A 13,071-nucleotide genomic window follows, 5' to 3' on the forward strand; every position below is an offset into this window, starting at 1 on the left:
AGGAGATGAGTGAGGAGAGCAGAGTCAGAACGGGAGCAGGCTGGCGAGCTGAGGAGACTTTGCCGGTGGATGGCTCCAGCCCATCCAGTCCCGGCCAGAGGCTCTGGTCTTTGGACATTTATACACTGGTAGGAGGTGTTCTTAAATCCTTCTTAGCAACTCCACCCCCAGGGAGGTGGTGGCTAGGATCCCATCATCCACAGTCTCTGCCACCCACACTCTCTCACAAGTCACATCGCTGTCCTTTGTTTCAGATGGTCTCTCAACACGATTGTGACACAATTATGGATAAGCTTTTATTAGGCATTTTAGATTGAGAGTGCCTTAGTCAGTTCAGGCCATTATAACAAAGTACCACAGAATGAGTGGCTTATAAATGTCAAACATTAATTCTCACAGTTCTGAAGGCTGGAAGTCTGAGGTCAGGGTGTCAGCATGTTTGGGTTCTGGCAGGAGTTCTCTTCTGGGTCACCCCTTCTGCCTGTATCCTCACCTAGTAGAAAGAAAGGGAGACAGTTACCCCCTGGGATCTGTTTTACAAAGGCACTAATCCCATTCATGAGCGCTCAACTCTCATGACCTAATCACTTCCCAAAGACCCCACCTCCTAACACCGTTGCCTTGGGTGTTAGGTTCCAACATTTGAATTTTGGAAGGACACAAACATTCAGTCCATAGCAGAGAGAAAGGAGGAACAAAGAAGGAAAAAACAGAAAGAGAAGTAGGGAGGATGTGCCTTGAACCAGACTCCTAGTCATTATGGTAGACAGAATGGTGTTTCCCTTCTCCAAGAGGCCCAACAGCACAGCTGCTAACACTTCTCCACTTTCAGGTATCTTTGTTTGTTCACGAACAGATAGAGCCGAATTAGGTAAGCATGGGTAAATATGAACTTTGTATCGCAAATTGGATATAAAGTCAAATTAAATCTAAAACTGAATTTGGAGAAAAGTATTCCCCAATGCTCATACTTTTACTGAAAAAGTATAGGCTCTGGAATTACATTCATCTAGATTTGATTTTCTTCCCCATTATTCTTTTTTTGGTGCCACGTGTCCTGGGACAAACTTTCAGAGACTCAATTTCCTAATTTGAAAGAGGAACTCTCAGTGTGATTAATACAGTAAACCCAGCAAAAATACCACTGCATATGTAATGCAATGGGAGACTGCCTCAGACTCTCCTCCCGGCTTCCCTGTGCTCAGACGGTGGTGCACTGAAGTTCTTCCAGAACTTTGTAGAGAGAACAAATTGGGTGTGGTGGTAAGAGTAAGTCCTGAGAGAATAGCAGACAACCTCACAGGACGGGGGAGTCGAGAATGTACCTCCATGTCCCAGTATTCTACCGCCCGTGTTCTTGGATCAGGTTGACCAAAATATTCCTGTTTTGGAAGCGTTAGTCATCCACAGTTCCAAGGCCCATCTCCATCTGGGTAATTCTTGCCTCACCCCAAGGCTGCCATCTTATCTGCCCCCTTCTGGGCATTTCTGTCACCCCCACTCTAGACCTGGCTTCCTCTCCTGTGACAGGATTTTCAAAACAACCTCTTGCTGGTGTTCAGCCAAGTTTATCTTCACTTCAGCCGTATTTTCTAAGTGCCATTTTCTCCAGGCTCCTCTTCTCTTGTCCATGCCCAGCCTGGAGCGGTGGCACTGTTCCCCATGACCTGCTACAGCCAATCTAAATTTGTCAGCCTCAAATCAAGTCCTTGGACCAACTAGAGCATCAGGTCTCCAACTTCATCTTTGGACTTCACTGACACCCCTCCTCTCTAGCTCATGGGTTGGCAAACATTTTCTGAAAAGGGTAATAAATATTTCCAGCTTTTGGGGCCATGTGGTCTCTGCTGCAACCCCTCAGCTCTGACACTGTAGTGTGAAACTGGACAATATAAAAACGAACAGGCCTGGTGCGCTCTAATAAACCTTTATCTACAAAAACAGGCACCTGGTCAGATTTGGCCCTCAGCTTGTGGTTTGCTGACCCTTGTGGTTAAACCCTCTCGGGTGGTTATTCCTGCCTTCTCACTAATATGCATAGGAGACACACACCTGAGCACACCAATGTTCCCACCCCTGAGCCTTTACAGACCTCTCTCCCATTCTATGAAGCTGCTGCTCCTTCCTGGGGACAAATGCACTTAACGTTACCTTGGTATATCCTTCCTGCCTTAACGTAAGTGCCAATCAGATAAGCAGCTTAGTGACTGAATCTATATACTGGAACCAGCTGCTTGGATTTGATTCCTGGATCTGTCACTGCCAATTATTTGACCTTAGTTTCCTCATCTGAAAATAGATGCAGTGTCCACTGGCAGTTATGGGCAGCTCAGCTGAGGCTGAGGTCTGGGAGGGCCTCCTTCACGTGGCTGTGGCCTCAATTGAGGTGCTGGTGCAGCGAGGAGGGATGGAGTTTCTCCATATTTTCTTTCTTCCTCCAAGATGCTAGTCTAGGCTTGTACATATGGATAAGGAAGTGTCCCAGCAGGGAGAACCGGTTGGCCCTAACTTGCAAGCACTTTTCAAGCTTCTGGTTGGTGACATTTGCTATTGTTTCATTGACCAAAGCCAGACTCAGTGTGAAGGGGCAATTGTAGGGCGTGTATACGGGGTCGGTGGTGGGGGGGGGGGGTTATGGCGGCCATGTTGCAAACACTTCCCCAAAGGGATAATGATACTGCCTAGTACAGTTGTTTTGAGGATTGAATAAACTAATATTCATAAAGCATTTAAAGCAGTGCTGGAATACAGTAAGTACTAAATAAGGGGTTGCCATTGTTAACTCCTGGGGTCTTCTCAGTGCTAAGGTCTGTGACCCTAATGATTTTACTCCGGAAATTTCATCCTCTCTTTATCTTATTTTGACTGTACCACAAATTAGTGGAGTGAGTTTGGGCATGCAACTAACTTATTCTAGTGGTTCTAGTTTCCATTTAATTTGCATATATTTTTTAGTTACACAAGTAATACATGAATACGTGGTTATTATGGATAAAATGAAAAACATAATGTAGAATAAAAAGTATAATTCCTCTACCAATAGCCTTCTCTTCAAACTCATTTTATATTCCTATTAAAAGTTTATGATTTAACCTTCCTCCCAGTTATGTATGTGTGTGTATACATATATATACAAAATCTATTTTATATATACAAAATACGTATAGAAATAGAGATATAAATTTCACATACATGAAATCTATGTATGTCTATATATTACATAATTTATAAATTACATAGCATAATTTATTGTATATACATAGGGCCATACTCTGTCTACTTTATTGCGAATTGCTTTGTAAAATTAATATATATTGGAGATAATATATATTTAATGATATGCATAATTTATATCATATTTTTTTAACTCCATGATGTTTCATAGTATGAATACACCTTAGTTTATTTCAATATTCTTATGAAGAAATATTGAGGTTATTCCTAATTTTTCTTAATTAAGCAAGCAGTGCCATGCATCTCCCTGCTTGTGTTATGAGCATCTATATAGATATTTTGAGAGTTGTTCACTTGCTGGGTTGAAGCCGTGCATGTCTTACATTTTGAGAGACTTTGAAAAGACACACTTTTCAAAGGCTGTGTCAGTCCTTCTCAGTGAACATATATATTAAGTGGCAGGATTGGAGAACATAATTTCTAAATTATCTTCCAATTTTATAATTCTTAGGTTCTGATCAAGACGTTGGCACCAGAAGCATGATGACATTAACGAACTGTCCTGTACTTACCATTACAGAGTTCTGCTGTAATTTGAGGCCACATTCAGATAACTTAGTGAGTTAGTAGGCACAAATAGCTAAGAGCTAATTGACTCTGTGCTTTTAAGTTTTTATTTTATAAAATCCTCATATTCTGGGTTAAGTAGGCAAGGACCTCCCCTCTCTGCAGGAAGCCCAGGTCTGTCATACTCCGTGCCACGTACTGCTGTTGGGTCACGGTGTGCACTCATTCAGGCACAGTGTGTCCATGTGCTTGTTGCCAATGCTAACAGAGGAAGCCCACCTGTCCTGCTGCTTCACCAGTTTCCTCCCAGGAGCTTTAGTGGGTGGTCTTGGGGGCCAGAGTCGTTTGGGGTGGTTCTAATAAGGTAGTATGTGCTAAAGCATGACTGGCAGAAATAATAAGTTAACATTTATGGAGAAACCTCAGTCCTGGAGCTGTGGTAGGCAGACAGCCAACAGAAATTGTTTTGTGGATGAAATATTTCCTAAAAATAGCTCTCCCAGCTCAGCCTAATGCAATTAAAGTTAGTGATGTACATAATAAGAAAACTGGGAGCTCTTCCTGCTAATAACCACTGTGGAACCAAGGCAATCCATTCCATTAATTTAATATACACTTTCAGAGTCTCCTGGTAATAGAAGTATAATTAAAATGATATGCTTTGATAGGCTTTTCTTTCCAAAATGAAATTTTGCGAGACCGGTTTTTGAAATAAATATACATATTTTTTCCTGTAATTATTACTCATTGTACATTTATTTTGGACTCTGCGTCTTCCACTCCCCTCTTCTCAAACATTTCCTTAAGGTTGAATCCTCCTGACAATGATCCTGATACGTTTCCTGATACAGGAAGTTGGTGGAAGGAGCGCTGTCAAGAGCACGGGAATTAACTGCTGAAAGAGGAAGGCTGGGAAGATTTTGGATTTATTTAAGATTTTTCTTCTACCGACATACAAAAAGGCTAAATTCAACTTATCAACTAAAAGAACACAAGACTTAAAAATCAAAAGGATTGAAAACAATTAAAACCATGACATTCTAAGAAAATAAACTCCCATGTAATGAACAATTGGATAAGCTGTCATTTCCTTTAATTTTCTGACCATAGAATTTCCACAAACTTGTTAGAATTAACGTTGTAGATTATTTTAATTAAAAAAAATTGTGCTGCACTGTTTGGGGTTCATTTGGAAATAAATTGTCTTATTATTTATTTAACTCTATTTTAAGTTACATGAAGTTAGTCCTTCTGTGTCTCCAACTAAGGATGAATATGCATGTATTTAAATCAGCTCATAAAATGAAATTCAAAAGCTATGTGCCATTAAAAAAAAGAAAGAAGACACTTTTGAAGGGAAAGGATACTACTGTGTGGGGAAGTTTGAACTAAGACGTACAATCTGATGGGAAGTCAGAATATTGATATAGAACATTGCTGACCATGTTTTTCCATGGCAGTGTTTTGGTTTTTGTTTTTGGGGGGATTTGCTGAGGAAGATTAACCCTGAGCTAACATCTGTGCCCATCTTCCTCTATTTTATATGCAGAACACCTCCCACAGCATGGCTTGATGAGCAGTGCCATGTCCACGCCCGGGATCCGAACTGGAGAACCTGAGGCCATCTAAGCGGAGTGTGCAAAATTAACCACTGTGCCACAGGGTCAACCCCTCTGTGGCAAGACTGATGATGATGCAAGGGAATGCACCATTTTCTACCACACTGCATCATCTTTGAGAGCAGAATTAAACCTTCCCCAGATGCTTTTGTCATTGTCAGAAAAACTCAGAGTAGGTTGAGAGGTTTCCAAGAAAGTCAAGACTTGGCTTCACAGTGCCAGGCAAATGTTGCCTGGGAAAGATGGGGGATGGAAATGGCTCCTTTCTTGTGCTCCAGACTCTTCCTCACCTTCCTCCTCTAGCAAAGGAGATTTAAAATTTTTCAACTTTCAAAGGAAATACATCTGCAATTAGAAAGATTTGAGGACTGTCAGATTAATGCGGAAATAATGTCTGTGAGAAATTCTACTTTATCAACATTGAATTCTTCCAAGCTTGGTGATGGCTGCTGAACTGTTATGACTTAAGACACGTTTGTCTATTTGGCATAAAAAAGAGTTTGATTATGCAGAGAAATAGCACTCTTTTTGCCCCATCATTTCTTCATTCATAAGAGAAACAGCTAATTTATCGACACAGCCATACTCTCCCTTCTGCTGGCCCCAGGGAGAGGTCATGGCACATAATGCCTGGTAGTGGAGAAAGGACTGGGAAGTACTCTTTTTGATACAAAGTTCTTAATCACTCTGACTTAGTACTCAGATTCTTAAAATCATAACACACTGTGTTCGAGAAGGAAACAGAATCCTAAAGTTTGCATAATTTAGCAGTTTTTAAATTGTTCTTTCTGAGGGAGTTTCTTCACCGGTTCCTTAAACAATGCAGAATTTTTCCACCAAATACCAACAAGACTGAGGAACTATACAGCTCCACAACCTGCTTCTGTGTTTTCTTTTCCACATCTGGTGTTCCCATATTTATCTTTTTAAGAAGTATCAAAACTACTGATGCCCAATCCTTTCCTTCTTAGATGAAGAAAGTGAGAAGGTGCAATGATTTGCTGGGGGTCACAGAGCCACCTGATGGCACACACGGGACCAGTGACTACAAGTCACCTCTCCTGGTTCAGTGTTTTTTCTACTGGTGAAGAAGCTCATACTACTTGTATGCACATTTCTTTTCATCTCTTGTACCTCTACTCAGAGCCTGTGTTAGTCAGGGTTCTCCGGAGAAACAGAACCAATAGGATATACAGATAGACATAGAGATAGATATAGACATCTTATAGATACAGATAGATAGATATCAATCTCTATACCTATCTGTGAAGAGAACTATTATGAGGAATCTGTTCACATGATTATGGAGGCTGAGAAGTCCCACGATCTGCCATCTGCAAGCTGGAAACTCAGGGATGCTGGTGATGCAATTCAGCCTGAGTCAAAGGCCTGAGAACTGGAGGAACCGATGGGGTAAATCCAGTCCAAGGGCCGGAGAAGACCAATGTCCCAGCTCAAATCAGTCAGAAGAAGGGTAAATTACCCCCTCCTTTGTCTTTTCTTTTTTTTTTATTCAGGCCCTTGATGGATTGGACGATGCCCACCCACATTAGGGAAGATAACCTGCTTTATTCAGTCCACCTATTAAAAGGCTCATCTCACCCAGAACCACCCCCACAGACACACCCAGACATAGTGTTTAGCCAAATATCTGGGCATCCTGTGGCCCAATCAAGTTAACACATAAAATTAACCATCATAGAGCCATACTGCTGGTATTTGCCTACTGTCTTCTAGAATGGCCCCAAAATGTAATTATTGATACTCTTTTTAGCAATACATAGTGTGGCACATGAATAAAGTTCAAGCAGATTATGACATATTCCCTTAGTGTGTTTGAAACCAAAATGTGGTAAACACGAAGCAGTCTTATGTAATTATGGGTGATGCTTAGGACACCAAGTCAACAACAACAATAGAATAAATAATTTCATCAGAAGAATGATAGCAATTCTGAAAAAATGTATGTACAAGGTTATATGGAAAGGAGCAGAGATAAATGGAAATATTTGTTTTTTGGTGTTAGAATTTTTTTCTTTTAACTTAATTTCTGCTAAGGCTATCATAATGTTATTTGTACAACAAAGTATTGCAAATAAATTTAAAATATGGTTTACAAGTTAAGATATGTAGATGCTTGTTTTACAGCTGATATAACCAATATTACTCATACAGGAATATACATTCTAATACGGACTTGTAGAAAATACTTCAGAACTAAAGGAAATCCCTTATAGTGTTTGAATATCTAGTCTCATGACTTTAAATATCATCAGTTATGCTGAAAGTGCACAAATTGATATCTCCCATCTTCTCTGACTTCTAAAACTCCAGATTCTGACACAGTCACTTGGCTCTTTCTTAGGCTCTGAAACTTAACACGCGAGAATGTTTTGTCTGCTCCACCCCCTTCCCTGAAACTCAAGCCTCACATCACTCAGTCTCCTTCATCTCAGTAAATGGCAGCTCCCTTTTTCCAGATGTTCAGTCCCCAAAGCCTGGAGCGACACTCCACTTTTCTGTGTCATACCCCACGTGCAAGACATGAGCAGAGCCTGTTGCTGTGTTTACCTCCAAAATATATTGAGTTTCTGACCCTATCTCAACCACATTATCACTAAATCTTCGTCCAAGGAATCGTTGTCTCCTATCTTGACCATTTAAATAAACTATGGACTGGGCTCCAACTTCCACACTTCGCCTTCTTGTAGAAGATTGTTGTCCAGGGAAAAGAGTTAGCTATGGCCCCTTTATTCTCAAAAACACTCAGTGCCTCCCTTCTCTCTCTCCCTCTCCTACCGCCATCCCCATCCTTTTAATCCCAGCCCAGACTCTGTGCACACACACCCAGCTGTGCTGGTTTCCTTGCATTGGCTCCAGGAATGCTTTCCCCAGATATCTCAGTGTCTTCTTCCTTCAAATTCTTTGGCTTTGCTCAAATTTTGCTTAACGAAAAATGCCAAGACAGAACACCCCCCAAAAAAGCAACTCCATCATGTCACTATCCATATCATTTACTCAGCTTTTTATTCGTACAGCCCTTAGTACACCTGACATGTTATATATGTATTTATTTCTTGTCTATCTCTCTTCATCCAAATCTACGATCCTTGAAAGAATGATATTTTTTGATCATATTCTTGCTACCTAGAATAATGCCTTGCACATAACAGCTATTAAATAAACACTTGCTGTATACATTAATTTTCCTTTTTTCATTGCAGTGTTCAGTAATTTCTAAAACTCCAAAACTCCATATTCCATAAGGAGAAGGCCATAATCCAGTTGATAACACAAATTTTGAGGTATATTATCTCTACAATTTCATGGATTCATCACCAGGATTAAAGATTATTCATCTGTTTGTATGACACATTCCTTATACTAGTTTTCTTCATTAAAAGTATAAAATAAAATTTGCTGATTAAACCTACCAAATTCACTATCAAATGAGTTGTCATGGACATGATATAGTACATAATTTTATGCTTATCAAATGAACTTGCTTTTTTAAACAGAGTTTTAAAGCTGATTATACACATTGACATAGAATTAGCCATGTCCTGATTAGATCTTTCATTTGAACACTAATCTTAAATTAGTGTGGATCTATTTTCTGATTGATAATTTAGAAAAGCTTTCTGAGTGTAGAAGTATATTTTCTCTTGATTGAAAACAGTTCCAGGCTTTTTGAATTAATTTGTAAAATGCCGTTCACAGTATTAGAATTTTAAATATATTTTTGTGCTGTATGATAGATGCGTGCTCATATTCTCAGTTATATAACATATCTTGAGAACGGCCACAGTGAAAAAAGAACATGAAACATTATATTTTGGAGATATTTTGCAGGTATAAATGTTGAAGGAGACGGGCATTATGGAATAATTTTTATGTAAATTAAATGATTGCCTAAGATTCTTACTTAGTAATTAATTAATCTTATTTAGTCTACTACAATATTATAACTTTATGAAATAGTGCTTCTGTCATTCCTTTACTTTTTATGTGCTTATTTTATCTCACCAACTTGATTACAAGTCCCTTGATCACTGGAGCCATATCACACCCATGGTTATTGACTGAATGTTTGTGTCCCCCCAAAATGCATACGTTGATAACCTAATGCCCAATGCGATGGTATTAGTTGATGGGGCTTTTGTTTAGGTCATGAGAGTGGGGCCCTCATGAATGGGATTAGTGGCCTTATAAAGGATACTCCAGAGAGCTCCTTTACCCCTTCCGCCATGCGAGGACACAGTGAGAAGATGCTGTCTATGACCCAGGAAGAGGGTTCTCCCCAGACACCCGCTGTGCCAGCACCTTGATCTCAGACTTCCAGCCTCCAGAACCATGAGAAATAAATTTCTGTTGTTTATAAGCCATCCAGTCTGTGGGGTTCTATCAGAGTATCCTGAAAAGCCTGAGACACCTACTTTATGTATTTCTAGATGGCCCAACACAGTATTTTATACATGGAAGATACACAAAACGTATTTCATGGTCCATCAATTGGTTCCACAGGATACAGTGGAAGACAAGATGATTAACCTGCAACTAGATTGAAACAAGTCAGGAACCATGTCTGTTTATCTCTGCGGCCCCAGGACTTAAAACAATTCTTGACATCTACCAGGCATTCAATAAAAGTGTCTTCATCTGGACTGTGGTACCAGTATACATTCCTCATTCTTCAGGAGTACCACAAAATAGAAAAATACTAACTGAACTCATACAATATTCATGCAATAATCAAATGAAAACTTTTGCTTTGATTGCTACAAAGTCTTATTGTACCTGAATCTGCATTTGGGGTAAAATAGTGTCATTTATTTACATTATTTTCTACGAAGATTATCTATATTTTGTGAAAGAATGAATTATTTTGCACAATTGTGGCAAATCCTATACAGTTTTTACTATTGTTGACCATGTACTACTATCATGTGTTAATGCCTTTTATAAGAATTACAGCCATTAATATTATAGCTTTTTAATTTTTCTGTTGTCTCTTTGCATAATTTGCATTTTTTTGTAATATTTCTCTGGAATTTCCGTGTTTAATGGGACTTGGTTCTTTCACAATGTCATAGAATGGTTGGGCGGGAAATGCTACTATCAAACATCTATCCCCCCACTCCTCACATTATTTTACTGTGGGAGAAAATATGATCCAAAGATATGAATGCTTTTCCCAAACAGATGCAGAATCAAATCCCAACTGAGTTAGGCAAACATCACTAGGAATGCACTGTCCTCACTACCTTAGAAGGGACTCTGCTTGGGCCCACTGAACATTGTTGCACAGGTTGTGCACTGAAACACTCCAGGGTATATCATTTATATTGCAACCCTTTTTAGTGGCACCCCCATTTTGCACGGTATACAACTATGCAGCCAATCATCTAGATCCTTAAGCTGTTCCATGTTTTCTTCTTGGGTTAACATGCCCTGTTTCATGAAACTCAAGTACTCTCACCATAGTTGAAAGGACCAAAAAGTGAAAACCTCACTCTAGGGCAGCCAATCCATGAGATGGTCAACTTATACTTCGATTCACAAAAGAATAACTAGACTAGTCAGATTTCTGTCTTGGATATTGGGAGAACAATGTAGCTATTAGTGGGGGTAGAAACTGACAACAAAAATATGCTGAGAAATGTCATGATGTAGAAGAGGGAAGGAATCTCTAACGAGCCATGCACAAGCAAGAGTTATGAAGGATCAGAAATTATGAGTGTACAGAAGAGGCAGGTGTTTGGATAGAGAAGAATGGAAAAGAATCCTAAAGAAGAGTAGAGATACATTTGCCCTGAGAGACAGAACTGGGTAGCAATTTCTTTAGCAAAATTCTCATATCGTTGGGTTCATATTGCTTGGTCACCTCTGTGCTTTAAATATTTAATCTTAGTGCTTTTAGGTAAGAGTGGCATTCTCCTCTTCATCATAGTCTTATCATCCTCTATTGTCTTCTATCTCGACAAACATTTGCATTATTTACCTGGCTCTTGAAGGATTCTAGTTTACACCAGAGGTTGACTTCCATTCCAGAGCAAATATAGGTGTGTTTCAGGTCCTGTTCCATTCCTGCGAGAGCCTGCTGTCCTCACCACCAAGCTCATTTTCCCTGAGCTATTTTAAGTGGCCTCTCGTTCATGTAACAGCAACAACATTCCTGAATAGAGCCCCAGATCTTTCCACAGCAAGTTCAAAGCTCATTTCATGACATCCAGAGTAGACCTGTCAGCTGAGCTAGTCATTGCAAGAGGGTCTTTTACTTCATCCTATCCACAGACGAGTTCTTAACCTGGCTGATGGACTTAATGATTTGAAAACTAACTAATATTGATTAGTTGTATGTTAGAATAAAGAAGGAAGAAAAGTAGACGAAAGAAAGAAAGGGAAAGAAAGAAAGAAAGAAGGAAGGAAGAAAGGAAGGAAGAAAGAAAAAGAGAAAGAAAGAAAAAAGAAAGAAAGGGCAAGGAGGGAAAAGAAATAGGAAAAATGTAATCCTTCTGATGGTAGGGAGATTCCCTGTTGCATCTAAAGCTGCAATGGCGTATTTAAAACCTCAGGGCGCTGGGCTTCCTCACTTTGCTCCTGCTTGCACTGTTTTCTTTTGGTAGATTTCAATATTTTCTTCAGCTTTGTTGTTTTCTACTTCAAACTTTTCCAGTCTTTCTTAGGGAAACTGCTGTAAAAAATCCAGACTCTTCAGAAAGGCATTCCTACAGATGGGGAAAGATGAGCTCAAGTGCTTTGTGTTTCTCCCTACCAGGGACAGGACACACTCCTCCCAAATGTTAGCTATGGGAATTCTGTAACTTTGGCATTTTGGGAATGAACGTGGGCACTGAGAAAGGATGTGTCTGAAGTAGAAAAGAAGCATCAGGTGACAAATTGAGGTTACTGCAAATGTGCTTTTATTAACAATAAAAATCATAATAAAGTGTCATCTTGTATATAAACTCAACGTTGTACAAAGGCTTTGTTCATTTCCCCATGACAACCCTACAGGGTTGGTATCATTTCCATTTTATAGATGAGAAAACTGAGATTAATTGTGTTTCAAAGTCTCCTGATCAGATCTCATGATTGGAAGCCTAGTGCTCTTTCCACCATACCACACCTGCTTTCCACTATGTCGGGGCCAGGCACCAAATGAGACAAACATGGTTGCCATGTGTCTCCACTTCTCCTTCATCGGAATTTGTTGTGGACGGGATGGTCTCACTCTGCCTGGACGGCTCCTCATTCATAGTCAATTTGCTTTTTACCTCCTCAGCATATCTTTATGCATCACTAACCACTGGGTTTAACACTTCTCAGAAAAGCAGAGATAACATCTGCGAAAAGTTAAAAAACTTAATAGAACTTAGAGATGCTAACAGAAGACATGAATGATCTGAGTCTGAACGTGCAAATGCCAACTACTGACGAGATTGACTTACAGGTGAAACAGACCAAAGACAGTGAACCAAAACATCTGCCTGTTAGAATTTCATCGAAAGCACTCAAATACAGCTCTTTAGAAATATTTTGCTAACAGTCCCCCATAGCATCAACTGTGTGGTTGTCACATTTGGATGGTAACATGGTTGATGGAAAGAGGCCAACAGACACAGTTAGAGGGTGTAATGTTTCTTTAATGGCAGAGGATGTGGAAACTTCAGAATATCATTACAGAATCAGAGATGACACAGCATTCTCC

At 39.7% G+C, this 13,071-nt stretch overlaps 1 long non-coding RNA gene across 1 annotated transcript; it reads right to left on the reverse strand.

Annotated features, from left to right (window-relative positions):
* Positions 1–282: 282 nt before the first annotated feature.
* Positions 283–11,488, reverse strand: LOC139075652 (uncharacterized). The gene is made up of 2 exons (XR_011526264.1): positions 11,362–11,488; positions 283–493 (listed from the first exon to the last, which is right to left on the reverse strand). It is a non-coding gene; the product is annotated as an uncharacterized lncRNA (long non-coding RNA).
* Between the last annotated feature and the right edge of the window lie 1,583 nt (positions 11,489–13,071).

This window comes from Equus przewalskii, chromosome 14 (assembly GCF_037783145.1).
Source record: "Equus przewalskii isolate Varuska chromosome 14, EquPr2, whole genome shotgun sequence".
Classification (NCBI taxonomy): domain Eukaryota; kingdom Metazoa; phylum Chordata; class Mammalia; order Perissodactyla; family Equidae; genus Equus; species Equus przewalskii.